Below are 22,603 nucleotides of genomic sequence, written 5' to 3'. Positions count from 1 at the left end.
AAACATGCACAAGAATGTGATGTGAACATAAAGGTAGAGATTGGGGTGATGCATCTCCAAGCCAAGAAATGCCAAAGATTGGTAGCAAATCACCTGAAGCTAGGAGAGAGGCCTGGAATAGATTTGTGGGTCCACAGGTGAGGCAGCTCCACTATGTAGATCTAGAGGACAGAGAAGTGTAGGACTTGAGTTGTGTTTAAGTATTTATTTAAAACAAAACAAACACATCTCCCATCTGTACTTAAGCACTATCTTCTTTTGCACAGCCAAGTATTTGCAGTTATGTTCTATGTTAGGCATTCTGCTACAAAACAATAAAAACAAGACACGGAGAGATTTTAAAAAGTCTCACAGCCTCTAAAGGAACCAACCTGCCAACACCTCAATCTCGGGCATCCAGCCTCCAAACTGCGGCACAATAAGCTGTTGTTTGAACCACTCAGTTTGTGGTCTTAGGGCAGCCTTGAGAAACCAATGCGTACTCTTCAAACACTCTACGCACACTCCCAGCTTTGGGGCCGATGCCCAGGTTGTTCCTCCTGGCCAAACTCTCCTGAGAGGCCAGAATGTAGAAAGAACTCCTGAGAATCAGAGGTCTGACCTTGCAGCTACCAGAATCTTTAATCCATGCAGATGCTCTCATAGACGGCTGAGGTTTCCTGCAGCCTCATGGAGGCCAAGGAACCCCCCTCCCCTCCACGAGAGGCCTGCCACACGGCCTCATACATATCTAAATGTCTTGTAAGCTTCAGCATTATGTGTCATCAAAAGAACCTTATATCCTTGAACTGCATTGGTAAATCTGTCAGACACATCACTGTCCTGCTAGGACACATTTACGTTACTTAAGTCAAAGATCTTTTTCATTTCCTTAGAGTTACACACAATCATCACACGTTACAGACATGATCAAAGTCAAGACACAAATATTTAAAGGCATAATCTCCAAAGACAAGGGGAGAAAGAAAATCACGAAGAAAGATGATGTGGGTCTGGCCCCGTGGCCCACTGGTTAAGTTCAGTGCACTCTGCTTTGGAGGCCCAGGTTCACAGGGTCGGATCCCAGGCATGGACCTACACCACTTGTCAGCCATACTTTGGTGGCGACCCTCATATAAAGTACAGGAAGATTGGCACAGATGTTAGCTCAGGGCTAATCTTCCTCAGCAAAAAAACAGAAAAGAAAAAGAAAAGATGAGCAACGAGTTAAGTTCCAAAATATAAAACTATATATATATATATATTTGAAACTTTGAAATAATGGCACTTTGTAATCATTTTATTAATATGTTAATTAAAAATTTTAGACATATATTAACATTTGAGTCAATATTTTGGAAAATTACATTACCTACTTGGCTATTTTGAAAGGGAGTGGGTGGATGCGTCTTCTAAGACCTTTTTTAATGCCAGAGAATCTTCAAAGTATCTGAAACGTCCTAAATCTTTTGAAACCTTCTCACTTTATATTTTTGAAAAGGTTACAGCTGAATTGCATATTACAATTTACAAAGGACTTTCCTACATATTAAACCAGTTAAGAATATTTCCCAGCCATAGGAGAGCCATATCTTATACAACACACATTAAAATTGCTTTAACATTATATTACATTATTTTAAAAAATAAATGTAAAATATTTGGTATAATATTAATAAGGCTGTAATATGGATAGTTAATTCCAATATAATGTGCTATTTTTAAGAATAAAGTTCTGTAACACTTTTATTATTTAAATAATCACCCTTGGCTCTTTTAATTATGTATATTCCTTATTTATTTTTAATACAATTGAGAGAGTCTGGCAATTAAGAGTATGTCAAATTCCCCTAAAACATAATGCTCATTCAGTTTAACCATGAAAAATATTTTCATTGAATATAAACCGCCATATGTTCTTTTACATTTCTTTCAAATAGGAGCAGTCATTTTTATCTGCTCCAAATCACTGAGTTGAAATAATGGATTAGATAAACAGGCTGATGTTTTCCAACAATTTTCATCATTAAATGTCCCAGGTACAGTGCATACATCGTGGGCCAAGTACCACTTCTTTTATATCTCCTCCAACTTGTTTATATATCCTTGTCAGCACTTGACAGGTTCACAAACTGAGTTTGGAACAGCATTTTTTTCTGGATGCCTGCAAGCCACATCATCATCACCCATGTACCATCTAATATTGCTGACCTGCTGGTTAACTAATGCAAAAAATTCAGCATATAAGGATGTTTGCATTTCCTCTCTCCTTCCTTTAAGCAGCTCTTATGCAAAATTTGCCTGGAAAATGTAAACCAGAAGTTAACAACATGCCTCCTAATGTGGACACGTGTAATGAGAATGTCTAATCATCTTACTGAGTTTTGTTTCTTGAATTTATGCAGTTCAAAGTCATCTGTGCCATGGTGGTGTGCCGATTTACCTAAGACAGCCTGGGGCTATCTGTCCTGGGGATCTTTTCTACTGGAGGTACAACTGGTTTTGCAATTATAGATTTTTGTCTGTTTGGTTTAGTTCATGGATGATAAGGCACTACAGTGAACTGGAAAGGAAGACAATGGTACCTGTGACAGCTCTCGTTTGTATCCATACTTGAGTCATAAACATCCATAAATCACCAAAATACCATACCCACCAAGCTGATGAATTTAACCTTAAAGCAGCAATCTCCCCATAGCTGACTGTAGATGATTAACTAGTAAGAATATGTCATCTATGAAAGGGAAGAAAAATAGAGACCAAATGGAGATTTGCTAACATTTAGAAAAGAAAAGAAAGTAAGAACATAAGATAGAGAAGGAGGCAAAATATGAAAGTTCTGTTTTCCTATAATTTAGAAAATATTATTAAAGGCCACATAATCTTTAGAATAAATTACTTTTGAAAACTTCTAATCTGTATAACAAAATGATATAAATGAATTGCACCTGACAGCTTACAAAGGGCCTTTCACATTCTATGTCACTTAACATTTTGTGGTACACTAAGAATATTTTATAACATGAAAGAAAACTATAGTAAATGTCAGAAAATTTAGAGATAAATTGAAAATTATTTTAGTAAAATGTTAATGAGGCTACCATGTAGATGTAACTATTTTTAAAAGGTTTTTCTTATTCTTATATAAAGTAATTAGAATTATTTCACAAATTATTTGACATTTACTATTTAAACATGCAGGTGGAAACATGGGAGAGCATCAGCGTCTATGGGAAAGGAAATATATGAAGTCTGAAAATATGTAAACGTATTTAAATTTTAAAGTGCCTAAAATTAAAATTTTTGAATGCCTACAAATTCTACATACCAAAATTAGACAGATTTACCCAGTGAGTCACAGGCAGCACCAAACAACCACAAGCCTGGTCACAACACATGAGGAGAAAACGAGGACATGTTTCCAGTGAACAGCTATCACCCAAAAACAAGGGGGTAGAGATGAGCTGAGCCAAACATGCTCAGGTCCTATTTCCAAAACCACTCATCAGAATTCCTTCCTTCACCTCTAGGTCGGAAGGAGAAGGAGCAGAGCCCAGGAGTGTGAAACCAACGAATAACCTTTCCCTTGGAAAGAAATCTCAGAAGTCTATTGAAAGAGTTTCCCCCCACCCAAATGAGATTTTATTGGAAAACAGTGTTAGGCAGACTGGGTAGCTTGAATATCAGGGCTTCATCATGTAAAACTGGAGAGTCATTATTTTGAGTATAGAGTGTGTTATTCTTACATCGGTTCATTTGATCTTGGATCATGTACATTTATGATGTACTTTACCATGTTTTTGAAATACCAAGTTGAAAATACATGGCTCTTATCCTTAAGGAGCTCACAGATTAGTGTAGGAAATGGATAAAAATAAATATCATGCCACATGGGAAACACCATCCAGGTTTCATGGGTATAAACTATAGTAGTAGTATACACGTAGTACAAAATATGTTTATAAACCTTACCCACATCAACAGGACTCCAGTATTAGGAGTAGGGTAGGATATGGGATGCAGCAACCAAATATGCTTGGAAAGATCAGGAGGTGGAGGTAAGCTAAAGGATGAATATGATATCATTAGCTGAACAAAGCAAGGAAACACATTTCATGGAAAATGAATAACATAGATATAGACACAAATTAAGTCTAACAGACTGGTGTAGCCAACGAACAGTGGGAGGAAGATGTGGATGCAGGCAGGAACACCAACAAGAAGCAATTAAGACAGTTCAAGCCTGGAGGTGTAAGGGTTTGCCTTAGGATGTAGGAGCATGATTGTGACAATGAATGAGGAATATATTATGAAGAAAGAGTTCACAAATGGATTCCAGGAAGGCAAGAGTTTAAGAAGCAAGAGTGAAAATAACAGATGTCCAGCCTGGATGATGAGGGGAAACATCCTCTGTTTAGAGACTAGGTAGACTTTCTAGACAAAATTTACTTAGTTAGTTAGTTATTTAGTTATTAATTTATTTCCGAGGGAGATTAGCCATGTGCTAACATCTGCCATCAATCCTCCTCTTTTTTGCTGAGGAACACCAGCCCTGAGCTAACATCCATGCTCATCTTCCTCTACTTTATATATGGGGCGCCTGCCACAATATGGCTTGACAAGCAGTGCATGGGTCCACATCTGGGATCCAAACCAGTGACTCCCTGGCCGCTGAAGCAGAACATGCAAACTTAACCGCTGCACCACGAGGCTGGCCCCAGGACAAAATTTATTGTGAAATGGCTTTTATATGCATGGCTGGAGGGAAATGGTTTGAAAATAAAAAGTAACAATTTGTTCTTTTGCATAAAGACTAGCAAAGATTAGACAGATGAAAACTAAGGTTCAGACAGTTAAATAGCATGTCAGTACCTAGAATACACAAATCGGTTTCAATAGTTGCTTACACATAATGGAAATTCAATAGCAAGTCATTCTCATGAATCCACATAGGTTCTCCTATATTACTAGGCCAAAAGTCCTCTAGTTTGGGAGGCTGGGTCTGGCAGGAGAGGTCACCCCACTGTCATCCTTGATGAGTCTCAGGATTAATATTCCCTGCTCTCAGCCATGGGCATAAAGTACGAAGACATTTTAATCCATGCTTTCTCCATTTCTGTCACTTTCCATGCTCTGCAAACTGCTGTCTAGCCATAGTCAGTTCAATATCAGTATAATCCAAAGAGACTTTAAAATACATGTCATATACTCTTGAGGTAAATCCCAAATACATTCTTATATCTGCTGAGCAGATGTACAAAGTCTTTACCATTTCCCTTCATTCTCCTCCCCATTATTAGGTCATTCTGATACAAACTCTGGCACTCAGAGTATCTTTTTCTTCCTGATCTATTTATGCTACATCTTCAGCCTATCTGTTGATATTATTCTCCTTTTTTGGAACACAGAAGTCTTTTGACTTCTGGATGTAACTTTTGTCTCTAGAATCATCCCTCCCCCCCCCCCCCCAATAACTAAGCTAAAGGCCTAATCCTATCTTCTAGAAATGCTCTTTCCTCTGTTATATTTTGTCTTTATCATAGGTCTTATCCAGGGCTGTCAGTTTTAATCCTTGAGATCTGGACGTGTAAAACTGGGCTTTCCCTAACCTGAGTTTCCTTGCCTTTGGTCACAGTGCCTCCTAAAGACTTATAGTCCTTATATCCTAAAGACTAACCTCAATATTTTGGGACAGAATATCAAGGATTCTTCTATCTGGAATAATACATAAGATACTGGAAACAGCAGTTACCCCTGGGAAGAGAAGTAGGGAACGGTGGAAAATAGTTGGAAGTAGACTTACCTCTTTACTGAATATAATTTGTCTTATTTCTTTTTTTATTTTTTTACCATATGCACAAACTAGTAAATCAATTATTTAAATCTAAAAAAACAAAATAGTCTTTATATCTATTTCTGCTACCCTCTGCCATTTTTTCCCCCAGAATAAAATTTTTTCTAATTAAAAAACAGTTTTTATGTTTACCAAATACGATTTCCAAATCTTGCCATCGCAAAGAAGAAATTGACATTGGTTGATCCAGTATGATGTTCTGGACACTCTATGACCTCATTAATCATAACAGAAATCCAAAATTCACAACCCTCTAAGGGAGGTATCATTATTTACACTTTATAGTGAAGGAAGCAAGGCTCAGAGAGGTTTAATCACTTCCCTGAGGTAACACAGATAAGAAGAATTGGAGGTGGGAATGGAACCCTGTCATGCGTGGTTTCTAAGTTCCTGTTTTGTTTTGTTATTCCTACTCATAATAATATCCACAGGGTTCAGCTTCCCTTCAGATAAGCATCTTTTCGTAATATTCTTTTCGAGAAATTTATAATGTATTCTTAAATGTTAACAATTCTCATCTTGCTCCAGCAGTTTAAATACTTAAAAGCCAATAGTTACATATTGCAATGTACTCTTTTTCTCACTATAATCTTTTCCAAAGAGGGACATTTTGCCACAAACATCAACATTTTTTTCCTCTGTGCGGGGCTTCTCCTAGTGGCAGCACCATTCTCTCCCTTCCTCTAAACCAGGGTTTCTCTAGCTCATTACTATTGACATTTGGGGCTGGATACATCTTTGTTGGGAGAGGGAGAGAGCGATCCTGTGCAATGCAGAGCGTGTAGCAGGATCCCTGGTCTCTGCCCACTAGAGGCCAGTAGCACAGCTACACGCTCATCTCAACTTGTAAGAACCCAAAATGGTTCCAGGCATTGCCGGTGGTACCCTCCAGAGCAAAGTCACCCCAAACTGAGGACCTCTCCTCTAAACAAATATTGAACATAAAAGTTAGTCCTCTTAGTTGGTGATCCTCGATGAAAAAGAACAAAACCTGTGGCCACCAGAATAACATGCTCACCTCCATCAGACAAAAGGTTCCCAAGATAGTATTATCCTAACAGCGGAGGAAAGTGTGGTCTAGAGAAGACAAGTATCTTGCTAGACCTCCAAAATTATTACATACTGGAATGGAATTCTAACTCAGATTTAACTGCAAATCCCAAGCTCGTCCTGCTAATTATAAAATGAGGCAGTAGTGCTCTCTAACGGAAGCTTCTTACCCTCATTATAAAGAAAAACCATTTTAGCAGCAACATGGCCAGACAAAATGTTGAAAGAGACTGTCATATGACAGACATATCAATCAATGTAGAATGAAAATACTTGTGTCAGAAATTTCTCTCTATTCTTTGTTTTCTGAATTTTTATTTTATAATTTCTGAAATATTTTAAATAAGTTCTAGAGTTTTAATACAGAAGCTTTATTTTTTATTTGATCTTTTCCTTCTGGATTGCATTATCACCAGAAATCTGAGAGCTGGTTAATAACTCCAGGTGCCTCTGGAAAGACCAGCATCCATCCGTATTTCTTGAAAAGAAATTATTAACTCTTCTCAGTATGTAATAAAAGACAAGAAATTAATAAAAGATAAGTGTTAGGTTGGCAATTGCAAAGCGTAGTCCACCACATTTTCCCTTAAATGACTCAGACTGAGTTGGCAGAGGCTGGGAGATACCATTGAAAAATGAGTCCTCTCCAACTTGACACTTAATATGCTTATCCCAGGAGAAAACACTGAGGCAATGAGTCTGGAGGCAGATCCCAGAGCATGCTCTCCCTGGAGGCTAGTTGTTCCCATCAGCTGCTCCCCATGTTAGCAGTTGCCCCAGGGGTCTCTTCCCAGCTGCCAGAGACAGCTGTCACTGGGTCTCTAGTGCCTCATGCCATTCAGAGAACTGCTTCTCTGTGACTGGAGACTGAAGAGGCTCTCACACCCTCACTAAAAGACAATACCTAAAGACCTCTGCTGGAACCTCCAGGGACCACTGTGGTATATTAAGAAAAATGATTTAAAAGCCCTCTGGGTTGCACAGGGCAGCTGGTGTCTGTAACACACATAAATGCCCCGTCAGCTCCCTTCAGCTCTGCACAGATTTCACTGAGTCCAGTGAAAGTTCTCAAGCACGCCCTTTACTGCTCATCGGCTCTCCGAGCTCCAGCTCTGTCTAACCTCAGGGATTTAACAGACTTACCAATAACCCCCGATTTTTCTTTATATATCCTCTCATAGAGCCCACATGCAAATCAAGCCACAAGAACGTCCCTGGATAACTCACACTTTATCAAGGAATAATATCCAGCTCAAATTTACAAGGAAGAATCACAAGTTTGTGGAAACTAACTCCCAACTTTTCAGTCTGAAACCCTCGCTGGGATAAAGCTAGCTCTCCCCACCTGAGGGCAGCTGAACACAATAGAGAAGCTCTGGCAGGATCTCAAGGAACTGAAGCACCACCTTGCAATAAGTCAGTAAAGCCAAATTCTAGCACGTAACTCTAAGACAAGATACAATCTCTAATTATTCTAATCATTTGTTTTTGCAGAACACATAAGAGTGAGCTGAAGAAATGAGAGTATCTTGAAGACTTAGATGAAACACAAAGCCAAACCCAAGTATCTGTAGCAAGTTAACTCAACTTCTTCTTGAAAGCAGATGTAAGACAAATTTTAAAATAAAGCAAATGCAGTCACTTTGGAAAAATAGTTTGGCAATTCCTCAAAATGCTAAACAGTTAACATTTGACTCAAAAAATCCATTCCTAAGTATACATCCAAGAGAAATGAAAACATATATCCACACAAAAACTCATATGTGGATGTTTACAGGAGCATAATTCATAATAGCCAAAAAGTGGAAACCACCCAAATATCCATCAATGGATAAACAGAAAGGGGTATAGCCATATAATGGAATACTATTCAGCCATAAAAAGGAGCAAAATACTGAAACAGTTGTCTCTCAGTATTCAAAAGAGATTGATTCTAGGAGCCCTGCAGATACCAAAATCCATGGATGCTCAAGTCCCTTATATAAAACAGCATAGTATTTGCACATAACCTATGCACATCCTCCTGTATACTGCAAATCATCTCTGGATTACTTATAACACCTAACACAATGTAAATGCTATGTAAATGTTGTTACACTGTATTGTTCAGGTAATAATTACAAGAAAAAAAGTCTGTATATGTTCAGTACAGACACAACCATCGTCGGCCTTTCAATCTGCAGTTGGTTGAATCTGCAGATGCAGAACTTGAGGATAGGGAGGGCCGACTGTAAGTGCTACAAAATGGATGAACTATGAAAACATTACGCTAAGTTAAAGAAGCAAGTCACAAAAGATTACATGTTGTATGATCACATTTATATGAAATATCCAGAATAGAAAAATCTATAGAGATAGAAAGTTAATTAGTGGTTGCCTAGGACTGGGGAGTGGGTGAGGGTTGGGGGAAGAGGGGACTGACTGCTAATGGATAGTGGGTTTCTTTTGAAGGGTGATGAAAATACTCTAAAATTGATTGTGGTGATGGTTGCACAACTCTCTGAATATGCTAAAAAAATCAAATTATGTAACTTAAATTGGTGAATTGAGTGATATATGAATCAGATCGCAATAAAGCTATTAAAAAATAAACAAAAGCAAAGCAAATGAATAGACAGTCACATCACTTTCATTGAGTCCAGAGGCAAAAAAGACAGTAAACTCTGAAACTTAGTATGACATTAGTTCCATTGGCCATTTTGGAGTAAATATCAAGAGCAATTTGGGCAGATAAAGGAACAATAGCTATGCATTCCTTTATCTTTGTGTTTTACAGTTTTTGAAAGTACAAAAAGAAAAAAGAGGAGTTTGATTATGATCTCAGTAGTATTTTCCCCACACTAGAAGGAAAACATATTTGATCTCAACAAGCTATAAGTGATGTTCCCATGTTTGAAATTAACAAAATGTTTATTTTTATCTAAATTCCTTCCCAATAACTATACCAATAACATTTAGCATACATGCTCACAAAGTCTGCAGTAGTTAAAATAAAAAAGTTCATGTCTCTTACATTTTTCAGAAAATCATGCAATGTTGAGGATAGAATGGAAATGTTCTTTTTAATGTACCCTTGGAAAGAACAGGAATATTATGAAATCAGTAGCGTGTCCATTATTTGTGCAGTCTAAAAGATAATATGAACTTATAACGCATAATCTCAGAGTCTCTCATTCTGAAGTACATTGTTAAAAATGAAAATCCTGCCATTTAAGCCTACGGATCTATTATTGTAATCAATTTTAAATAACCCCATCTATAATCAATTCCCTGTAATACATGCAAATATAAAAGAGATATTTCCAATGAACATAGTAAATTTCTATAAAGAATCCACTTGTCCATATATAACAGGCATAATTATAAGTTTGTAAATATTCCCTTCTAGAACACATAAGAGAACATCTTTGCAATCTTAGACTATATATTAAAGTAATAGCCATAAAATAAAAAGTTGACAAATTGGACTTCATAGAAAATAAAAATTCAAGGGACATCATTAATAACATGAATGCAAGCCACAGACTAGGAGAAAACATTCATAATATACTTATCTCAAAAAGAACTTGAATCCAGCATACAGGAGGAATTCCCACAACTGGAAAATAAGAAAAACAAACAACCTAATTTTCTACAAATGAACAAAAGACTAGGACACTTCACAAAAGAAGACACCTGGAGGCCAAAATAACATGAAGTATTGTTCAATATCATCACTTATCAGAGAAATACAAATTAAAATCACCATGAGATACCAATTGGCACACGCTAAAATTAAAAGGACTAACAATACCAAATGTTAAAACAAGGATGTGGAGCAACTGGAATTCACACATTGCTGATGAGAGTAAAATGATGCAACATCCTGGGAAAATTTTTGACATTTCTTATAAACATCAACCTATCCTGTAATCTAGCAATTCTACTCCTAGGTATCTACTCAAGAGAAATAAACACATATGTCTGCAAAAAGACTTCTACAAAAAGTTTAAGGCAAATTCATTCATAATAGCCAAAAACCAAAAACAACCTAAACATTCATTCCTATGGTACGAATGTTTGCATTGCCCCAAAATTCATATGTTGAAACCTACCCCCCAAGGTGATGGTTTTAGGAGGTATAATCACATTTGGGAGGTGATTAAGTCATGAGGGTTTGCCTCATGTGCAATGAGATTAACGCCCTTCAAAAAGCAAGCCCAGAGAGCTCCCTTGCCCCTTCTGCCATATGATACAAGAAGAAGCTGGCCATCTGCAACCCAGAAGGGGGCTCTCACCGGAACCTGACTATGCTGGCACCCTTATCTTGGACTTCCAGCCTCCAGAACTGTGAGCAGTAAATTTCTGCTGTTTATAAGCCACTCAGTCTACGATGTTTTGTGATAGCAGCCCAAACAAACCAAGACATCCATCAGTAGGAAAGCGGATAAACAAACTATTTCATACCTTATCATTGCTTGCCACTATGTGGTACAAATTCCTTAGTATCATCTTTCAATTCACTAATGTTCTGTCTGACTGGATCCCACTATCAGGTTATCCAGTTTAGAAAATCTGTTTTACATCAGTGTGTCTATTAGTTATTTCTAAAGTTTCTAACTTCTTCTCTTACATATACTTCTCTTCTAATTTTAGTTCTGCTCCTTATTTCATAATTTCTTGTTCTTCTGTGGATGTCACTCCTTTATTTTTTATGATCCAAGACACTTTTTAAGGTCATTATCAAGTTTATCTCTTTTTTAATTTTTATCTCTTTAGCGTTGATTTTGTTGGCCATCTCCCTTAATGTTAGCTTTTCTGGTATATTTTAGTAATTAGGTACACAGACTCACTTGAGAAAGCACTTCTCTTTACCCATCTCTTCCTCCTCCCTCTTCTACATGCTTCCTTAGCTAAAGGTTTGTAATTATCTTTACTAGGTCTCTCCCCAAAGCCCCCAGTCCAGGACTATGCCTTGTATTTGCAGTGCAGGGCTCCTATTCCATGGAATATGGTAGATACTGCAGAGTCAGTTGACAGTTTAGATTTGGTGGGCAGGCTGTCTCTAATCCCTTCTTTCTCCCTTTGTAGGTGTGCAGTTTTATATAATCCATAGACCGAAAAAGGTGCTGCAATTTTTTTTCAGTTTCCACTTCTGAGAAGGGAAACCTCACCTCAGCCCCCTGTTGTAAGAAGAGATCAGTACTAACTGTACACTTCAAAGGGGTCATTTTAATCCTGAGGGGGTCTAGATCTTAGCAGCCCTTAGCCCTACTTACTGCTTTGTTTTCTTGTTCCTTTTATGGTCTATAAATATGTATACCTTGTTTAAATACACATATATTTTTTAACTTTCTTCTTTTTATTTTATCTATCAATTCTCTGTGTTTGGAGAAGGGTCAGTATCAAAATCTATTGGGTTTGTACATTAAGAGGTCATTATTGGCCTTAACTATTACAGCTTAAGTAGATAACACACTTGGCAATCTGTCAACAGAGGAATCCTTTCTTATTAAGCTTCCTGTCCCTAGTGCCTAGTAGAGTGTCTGGAGTAAACTAACGTTTATTAAATATTTCATGAAAGAATGAATAAATGAGCAAATTAAGAAGCTGTTATGGTTAGAGCAGAGTTTTGAGATGAAATGCTAGACCTTTGAGCCAGTTTGAGAAAGAATTACTACCGTCAAGGAAATCAGGCACATATTGGAACTACAAAATTAATATGGGTCCTTGTTTACTTATTATAGGAAAATCCAAACTTGCTATAACATGTAAGATCCATCATATTAAAGCTCTATTTCTCTCCAGCATCATCTTTCCCCAACCCATCTATATTCTTCAATTCCAACATTGAGTCCTTCAATCCTCTATGCCTCTATAAAAGTGATTTCCTCTGCCTGGAGGATCATTCCCTTGTCCACTTGGGAAATACTTCAACATCCTTCATCAAAGAATCTCACACTATCCTCTCCATTTCAATCTGCAAGCCCAAGTACCATTTAACACACTCTCCTCTACACACCCATAGTGCTGTATGTGGTTTTCCATCATAGTTCACTCTATAATGGTTTACATGTGCCTTTTCCCTATTGGTCAGAGAGCTGTTGAGTTCTAAGATCATATGTCACTTATCTTCGTGGTTGTAGAAACTGCCAAGGGGGTTAAACTTTAATAGATGTATAATAAATATATGATGACTGCTCAATGAACAAAGCAAAAGTACTTTGAGATATCTGGTGTTTGAGTAAATGCTTAAAGCATTTATAATTTTTTTGAAATTTGAAGCAAAAGATAGAATTCCTGCTTTGCAATTCATTGAACTGGTGAAACCTGATTCTTTGGGAAGGCTCTTTATTCTGCTATTTGGCTAATGCTTATTGAATAACAGCCAATGCCAAACTTTGTGTCCGGTAAGGAAGAGAATATCATGGAAGATCTTCCCTTGAGTTTTCAAGTCATTGTGTAACTATAAATCCTTGATGACAAATGATGTTGCAATAGTAGCTATTTGTCACTCTAATAGATTTCTTATCTGGGAACAAAGAATTGCAGACAGCGTAGAGGCCAGTATATATGAAGAAATCATTAAATGCTGACTATCTAGCTTTATGCAGATCTTATACTTTGCATTTATATGGAATTTAATAGTTTAAATTCTGTAACACATGATGATGTAGTCTCATTAGCTACAGTATTTTCTTGGGCTATGGTAAGTACCAATTGGATTCAATTAAAAGATGCTGCTGGTGGACTTCATTGGATGAAATCTAAAAATATGTCAAACAGAAGAATGACTGAAGCACAAGCAGAAGCATGACTGTTGAATTAACTTCTATTATTTTACATCCTCGATCAGTGAATAATGACACTAGAGACAAAAACACCTTCAAAAATTTAATTAATTCATCAAATCCTCATACTAGATGAAGCAGTAACATTGTAAGATCTTACAGGATAAATTTCAGCTGCCTAAAGGCAGTCAAGAACATACCCTGGGAGCTTCAAAACATGTTGAAGTCCCCTCTCACTGTGAATTCCAGGCATCAACCTAATTGTCATCAAACTTGCCATTGAACCACCCGTAAGGCAGCATGCAAAAGGAGGCCATATGCAATTGCTTCTCAAGTGCTCTTGAGAGTGGGTTTACACAGTCTAAACTCATCTGGTTCCCTTTTTAACAAAATTAAGCCCTCATTTTAAAGATGATTTGCTGGAGAGCAGTAAAAAGGGTCCAGCTTATCAGGTGGTCTTCAATGAGAGGATTCTTAATTGCCATTAAAATACGACTGTGCTAAATCTAAATCCAAATTAACCATATCATCAATGAAAATTCAAACTCAAGCCACTGAGTCTCTAAGGTTTCAAAAATATTCATAGTTGCCTTTGAAAAATATTTTGATTCTTGTTCAATGGTTCAAATGGAAACTACAAAATATTTTGGAATGATAGTTGGATTCCATTTTTTAAATATGCCTGGTTTATGTATATTCTGATAACGATATTTCTTTCTCCTTCAAAGTGAGTAAAGCCAAGATGAATAGAAATTGAAGGTGTGCCAAATAAATTTGGTTCTCTTAGATTCTAAAGGGATTAATTCAATGAGCATAAATAAAATTTCTGCTTCAAGAATTCTAAAATTTATATAGAACCACAAAAGACCCTGAATAACCAAAGCAATCCTGAGAAAAAAGAGCAAGGCTGGGGCCAGCCCCATGGCAAAGTGGTTAGGTTCACTGCTCTCCTTCGGCGGCCCAAGGTTTCTCTGGGCGTAGACATGGCACCACTCATCAGGCCATGCTGAGGCAGCATCCCACATAGCACAACTAGAAGAACCTACAACTAGAGTATACAACTATGTACTAGGGGGCTTTGGGGAGAAGAAAAAGAAGAAAAAAAAGAAGATTGGCAAAAGGTGTTAGCTCAGGTGCCAATCTTAAAAAAACAAAAGAAGAACAAAGTTGAAGGTATCGCACTCCCCGAATTCAAAATATACCACAAAACTATAGCAATCAAAACAGCATGGTACTGGCAGAAAAACAGTCACATAGATCAACGGAACAAAATTGAAACCCCAGAAATAAAACCACATGTCTATGGAGAGCTAATCTTCCCCAAAGGAGCCAAGAACATACAATGGAGAAGTGTGCTAGGAAAACTGAACAGCCATACGCAAAAGAATGAAAGTAGACCATTATTTTACACCATATACGCAAATTAACTCAAAATAGATTAAAGACTTGAATGTAAGACCTGAAACCATAAAACTCCTAGAAGAAAACATAGGCAGTATGCTCTTTGACATCAGTCTTAGCAGTATCTTTTTGAATACCATGTTTCCTCAGGCATGGGAAACAAAAGAAAAAACAAACAAAAAGGACTACATCAGACTAAAAACTTTCTTCACAGCAAAGGAAATCATCAAAAAAGTGAAAATACAACCTAACAATTGGGAGAAGATATTCACAAATCTGATAAGGGGTTAATATCCAAAATATATAAAAAACTCATAGCACTCAAAAACAACAACAAAATGAACAACCTGATCAAAACATGGGCAAAGGATATGAACGGACATTTTTACCAAAGAAGATGTATAGATGGCCAAGACTCACATGAAAAGATATTCAACATCACTAATTATTAGGGAAATGCAAATCAAAACTACAATGAGATATCACCTCACACCTGTCAGAATGGCTATTACTGAAAAGACAAGAAAGAACAAGTGTTAGAGAGTATATGGAGAAAAGGGAACTCTCATATACCGCTGTTGAGAATGCAAACTGGTTCAGCTATTATTGAAAACAATATGGAGATTTCTCAAAAAAATAGAAATACCATATGATCCAGCTATTCCTCTTCTGGGTACTTATCCAAAGAAAATGAAAACACTAATTCAAAAAGATACATAAACCCCTATTGCAGTTGATTGCAGCATTATTCACAATAGCCTAGACTCAGAAGCAACCCAGTGCCTACAACGGATGAATGGATAAAGAAGATGTAGCATATATATACAATGGAATACTATTCAACCATTAAAAAGGCAAAAATGTGCCACTTGTGACAACATGTATGGACCTTGAGGATACTACACTAAGCGAAATAAGTCAGACAGAGAAAGACAAATACTGTATGATTTCACTCATTCATGGAAGATAAACAAACACATAGATAAGGAGAACACATTGGTGGTCACCAGAGGGGAAGGGGCTGGGGGGAGGGCAAAAGGGGTAAAGGGGCACACATGTATGGTGATGGATAAAAACTAGACCATTGGTGGTGAACACAATGCAGTCTGTACGGAAGCTGACATATAAGAATGTACACCTGAAATTTACACAATGTTATAAACCAATGTGACCCCAATAATTTTTTTTAAATGTCTGTTTCTACAGTTATATGATATTGATCTTTCATATAAGGACATTTTCATATTCAACAAATTTTATTCAAAATATACATTTTTCAAGACCATGATCAGTAATAAGTTTTTCACCTTTTATTATGAAACAGGAAGACTCAAATAGGTGTGTTTCAATAAACTTATGATATCAAGTTATGTCAGAAATTACTTATGATAATAAGCTTAATAATATAGTAGGAAGTAATGTGTCTTCTTTAATTACTGACAGTTATCAGCATAATGATAATAAACAAATAAATGTGCTTGAATAGAATTATTCTAATACAAAGATGACCACACAGCAAACTAAATGTCCTATCTTTGTGGCAGCTTGTACTGGTGTGACGCCTGTGAATTTGACTGTCTCTCATTATTCGTTTAAACTTCAACCCAGTGAGCTCTCCCATTCCGCTGCAAGAGGTGTGAATTAAGATTTAAACAGCAGTCTGTTTCAACATCCATCGCAATGCAGTCACACAAGAGATCAAACACACACAACTTCTTCATACTCTTTTAAGTGAAGGAAATAGACAAGGCTGTCCCCTTGGGAAAATGTATAAGAGATCTAAAACTCAGGAGAAAAAAAAGTTCAGAGGAGGAAAAATAAAATACTGCAAAAAGAAAAATTAGGAAAATGTGGACACCTGTCATTCAAGTCTCCTTGCTAAACGGGAGATCAAAACCTGGATTTTCCTCATTCAGTTTTATTCCATTCACTTGCATGTAATCCAGAGAACACACAGAGCAATTGAATCCTGGGGCACTGCAGCCACAAAGGTTCTGGATGGCCTGACACTGGAAGCATCAGAAAGAAATGACTTCTGCACAGTGGGTAGATTTTTCTCAGGTATTACTTAGTCTGGAAACTGCCCTTTTCCTGCCAAAAAGCCAAGGCTATGTATAACAACCTTTTACTGCCGGTTCAAGAGAGAAGAGACACGAAGCTAAGAGACAGCAGAGCCATATCTGTTAACTGGCGGTGGGGATGGCATTTTCAGAGTCTGCACTGAAGGAGAATAACCCTTTGATAACAAATTCGGAACAGAGGTAGTTAAAGCTATAAAACGTGGTGGATAAAGTCTTCATAATAATTAACAGCAGGGTATTGCATACAGGGAGAATAAAAATACTCTTCTGTCAGGATAAATGTCCTAATAGAAAAATGTAGGACACAGAAGAGGAAATAATATCAGATTTTTTTGCCGGACTCTGCACACCAGGGCCCTGCCAGGCACAACTGTAGTGAGACCGTCCACCTTAAGAATTTTTGTGGACAGACATGATGAAGTGACAATTAGAGAGGCCTCCTCCCATTTTCCAATAAACCCATAACTTCTAAGAGAGAACATGCACTATGAATGGCTCACATCAAATTTCTCACTAATTTGAAGCTGCCAGGAAGGGGGAATTTGGATACTTAGCTGTGTTTACAGAAAAACAAATACAATCATGTGCCACATAAGGACTTTTCAGTCAATGATGGACCGCATATACGAAGGTGGTCCGATAAGATTAGTACCATATAGTCTGGGTGTATAGTAGGAGATACCATCTAGGTTTGTGTAAGGACACTCTATGATGTTCACACAATGATAAAATCGCCTAACAATGCATTTCTCAGAATGCACCCTCATTGTTAAGCTATGCAAGACTGTATATACAACCGTGCTTTTTTGCCCAATTAAGTTTGTAAAGTACAATTCATAGCAAATGTGTATGTAGCTTATTGTTTAGTAAACTAGACTATCTACAATACTTTCTTGCTAGTATGAGTTTAACCTTTTATAAATGCTTCATAAATGTTAAAACCTCCTTCAAATTAGTTTCAGAAGAGTAACTGAACCAGGAGGCCAACCCAACAGACACCTTCAGAACAGATAAACACAGCATCCTTAAGAAAGATGCCAAGTCAGCACCACTCCTGTATGATTCATACCATAGGAGGGACCCAAAGCAGGTCGTTGGTGTCTCTGTTTTCCACCTGAACTTGGCCCAGTACACACCACCACACTGACTTCCTTCAATCCATACCCCTAAGACCTGAAATAATTTAGACAATTTATATTTGCCCTATGCTTTAAAATCATATACTACAACCAGGATCTTAAAATGAAGTTATTTACTGTTGCCGTAAAAAAAAATCCACATAATGTTTGCTACATATCTAGTTTAACATGGGCTTTTCATAACTTCTTTAAAACAACAAGGAATGGACTCAGTATGAACTCACGCCTATAACAGGAATCCAAGTTCTGTTGCCATTTCTATGAATCCCAAGTATCTGTACTCACAATAGTAGATAATAATAAAAACCTGCTGCCTACCTTTTTTTTTTCATCTAAACCACAAAAATATTATATTGCTGCAATTAGATGGTACTTCAGGTTATGGCTAAATTTCTCTATGTGTTTCTAGCACTGCATAAAAATAAGTTAAGCAGACTCAGAGGATTTGAGTGACTGTTAGTCACTTCTTTGTGTTTCTTCTTGCTTTGGTTCTCATTCTAGAACACCTGCCCTGGTTTGCCTCTCCTGTAGTTTTCAGATATGTCTGCTCAGGCTCTTTTGGCTTAGATGTCCTGGCCAGATACTTGTAATTAACTAAATGGAAGGGGCTTAGTAAATATTTGTCATATGTGGGATTAGACTAAGATGGGATATAGGGTTGATGGTTGTGGCGAGTGAAGACAAAATTTCAATAAAATCCCTCGCTAACAGCATTGAAGATAGGACTAATATTTATTTATGGGCCAAACTTTTTTCTAATTGAGGTAACATTGGTTTATAACATTATATAAATTTCAGCTGTACACATTATATTTCAAATTCCATGCAGACAACATCATGTTTACCACCCAAAGACTAATTACCGTCCGTCACTGTACGCACGTTTCCTTTCACTCCTTTCGCCCTCCCCCATCCCCTTTCCCTCTGGCAACCACCAATCTAATCTCTGTCTCCACGTGTTTGTTTGTTGTTATTTTTATCTTCCACTTATGAGTGAAATCATATAGTATTTGGCTTTCTCCATCTGACTTATTTCACTTGGCATAATACCCTCAAGTTCCATCCACGCTGTCGCAAACAGCAAGATATCAATTTTTTTATGACTGAGTAGTATTCCATTGTGTATATATACCACATCTTCTTTATCCATTCACCATTTATGGATACTTAGCTTGTTTCCAAGTCTTAGCTATTGTGAATAATGCTGTGATGAACATAGAGGTGAATATATCTTTTCTACTTAGTGTTTTGGTGTTCTTTGGATAAATACCCAGCAGTGGAATAGCTGGATCATATTGTAGTTCTATTCTTAATTTTTTGAGGAATCTCCATACTGTTTTCCAAAGTGTCTGCACCAGTTTACATTCCTACCAGCCAAACAATTTATATAAGGAAAATGAAAGTAATTATTTGTTTATGTTTTAAAAGTCATGATTTCACTTAAGGTATATCAAACTTCATTTGTAATGCTCTTTGCTACAATGATAAGATTAAATCAATAATTGTCAAAGAGCTTATGAAACAGACATGGCTTACTTATGTTAATGAGGTTACAGACTATGAAAATTCCTAATCAATTTTCATATCCATTTTTCTCTGACAAAATACCTTATTTTTGTCACCTTTGACATTTATCCAACAGTTGCTAGGCACTAAGTACTGTTCCAAGCACTTTATACACAATGCCTCATTTAATTCTCACAACAACTCCTTAAATAGACTCTGACATTATCCCTGTGCTGTTGGTAGAAAATTGAGGCATGGGAAAGGTTAGTGCTTTGTCAAGGTCACCCAGCCTGACATTAGAGAGCTGGGCATCCAACCTAGGCAGTCCAGCCCCAGAATTCACACCGTTAACACTCTACTTACACACACCCTTTCTATACTGTCTCTTTAAGCGACTGTTAAATGAGGAGTAACTCTCAAAACAAGGTGGCCTTTTGTTACTTCATTTCCTGTTGTGAGAAAATCCTGCTTCTCTTCATAGGAAACAGAAAACCATGAGAAAAATTTGTGAGCACAAAAGACATCCCAAGACAGGCTGAAAAGACACTTCAGAAGCCACCTTATCTTAGCTCAAGCCGTTAAAGTTATGTGGACTGTAATTCCCGAAGCTTGGTGTCTCTCTCCCTAGCCTTGCATAAGACCAGGATTTATGACAGTGACTTAGAGCTGTGGTTCTCAACCAGGGGCAGTTTTTGTTCCCCCTACACCCTGGGAACATTCGGCAATGTCCAGAAACTTTTTAATTGTCACAACTGGATAGATCCACTGGATAGAGGTCAGGGATGCTGCTAAACATCTGCAATGCATGGTATAGATCTCCAAAACTAAGCATCCAATCCAAAATGTTAATAGTGCCAGTGACTTAGAGTCTTCCATCCCCACAAACATTCATGGCAGAGGGGTTGTCTGTCTCTGGTGTTGTGGCTCCTTTGGATTGGATGTAGTACATTGTACTAATGAAGTATGCCTCATCTCTCCCTCATTCGCCCAGTCACTTCACATACCTTTATGTGGCCATGGTGAGTGACACGACTTTGGAGTCTAAAAACCTTTCGAAACTCCTTAGAAAAAAAAAATATCTGCTATAATTGTCACATAATTATTGAATTATCTAAGAAGAAATGCTTTGACAAGGAGATATTGTCAAATTAACAGGAAAACAAATTCCATTTACCCCTTGTCAGAAAAAAAAGCATAGAGATTTAGCAGCCGTCAAAGATGTACAAATGTTACTTCCACCTAGCAGTTTCTAAGCAAAAAAAAGAGTTATAGGAAATGCGTTTGACTCCCACTGTGATGCTGGAACAGTTACTGACAGGGAAGCTATGAAAGCCAAACATATCCATCAACTCGGGGAAGGTTACAAAAAGACTTTGCCTCTGCAGAAACAGACTGCTGTGTAAAAAATCCTTGCTGTAGAATACACCAGGTAGAAATGTCCTTGATGACAGAAACATTTCTTGGGGATTTCCCATTTTTTGTACTATTTTCAAGTACAAAACGAGTCAGAAAAATGGAAATAAATCAAAATAGTTTCTTTGAAATGCTATAGTACATATACAAAAGGTGCTACTAAAACAGCAGTACGACGAGCAATTTGCATCATTTTCCTAGACTGAAACAAATTAACAGTTAATATGTCGCTAACTCACATTTTTGTACAGAGGTATGACTTCTCTAGAGCTAGAGTTTCAAATGAAAAAAACCTGACACCCACAGGAGAAGCCACATTTATTTCCTCCTTACTTTTATGTTCTAAGCAATGGTGCTATCAGCACCATCCTCAAAACATAGCTCTAAATTTCACCTTCCAGGTAACGTGCTAACTTCACAAAGAACAAGGTAGACACTGGACGAGTGGGTTGAGGGTCAATGTGACACTGAAAAACTATATACAAAAATGTGTTTGGCGATAGCTGATTACCTGTAGTATAGGTACAGTATAGTCTATACTATCCTCAGTCTAGAATATATACCTTACAGAAGCAACAGTGCTGCCCAGAAATCCTAACCAACATGTCACATGGTTGTTTTTCAGACTTCAGAGATAGAAAAGAATACAGGAAAATGAGCAAAACAGACCATATTGAAGATATGGCTCTAAAATATATAAAGTCTTTTTCCTACACAAGAATAAGAAAGAATATAATCTTCTACAAAAAGGGATGTGTGAAATTAGCATATATAAAATGTTGAGGAAAGTTATCTTCAAAAGACAAATGTTTTCAAAGCTTGAAGAGCAATTCTAGAAAGCCAAAAATCTACAGAATGAGAAACATAACTGCAATGGTTAATATTATGTGTCAATTTGCCTAGGCCATGGTACCCAGATGTTTGGTTAGACACCAGTCTGGATGTTGCTGTGAAGGTATTTTTTAGTTGAGATTAACGTTTAAATCAGTAGACTTTGAATAAAGCAGATAATCCTCCATAATGTGGGTGGGCCTCATACAATCAGTTGAAGGCCTTAACAGGAAAAAGATTGAGGTCCCTCAAGGGAGAAGAAATTCTGCCTGCAGTCTGCCTTTGAATTTGAGCTGCAACATCAGCTCTTCCCTGGGTCTCCAGTTTGACAGACTACCCTGTAGATTTTGGACTTGGCAGCCTCCACAATCACATGAGACACTTTCTTAAAATCTCTTTCTCTCTCTCTCTCTCTCTCTATATATATATATACATATATCTATAATTAAGAAAATCAAAGCATTTATGGATTATCTATTTGGTTCTTTTTCAAATCTGTTAGGTCTTTTTTACATCTCCCTGTTCCCTGAAGATGTTTTCAATCTTGTCTGTTATTTCTTTAAACATAGCTGTCAAAAG

This window comes from Equus quagga, chromosome 3 (genome assembly GCF_021613505.1).
Source record: "Equus quagga isolate Etosha38 chromosome 3, UCLA_HA_Equagga_1.0, whole genome shotgun sequence".
In the NCBI taxonomy this organism is placed as follows: domain Eukaryota; kingdom Metazoa; phylum Chordata; class Mammalia; order Perissodactyla; family Equidae; genus Equus; species Equus quagga.
This window is presented reverse-complemented; position numbering follows the sequence as displayed.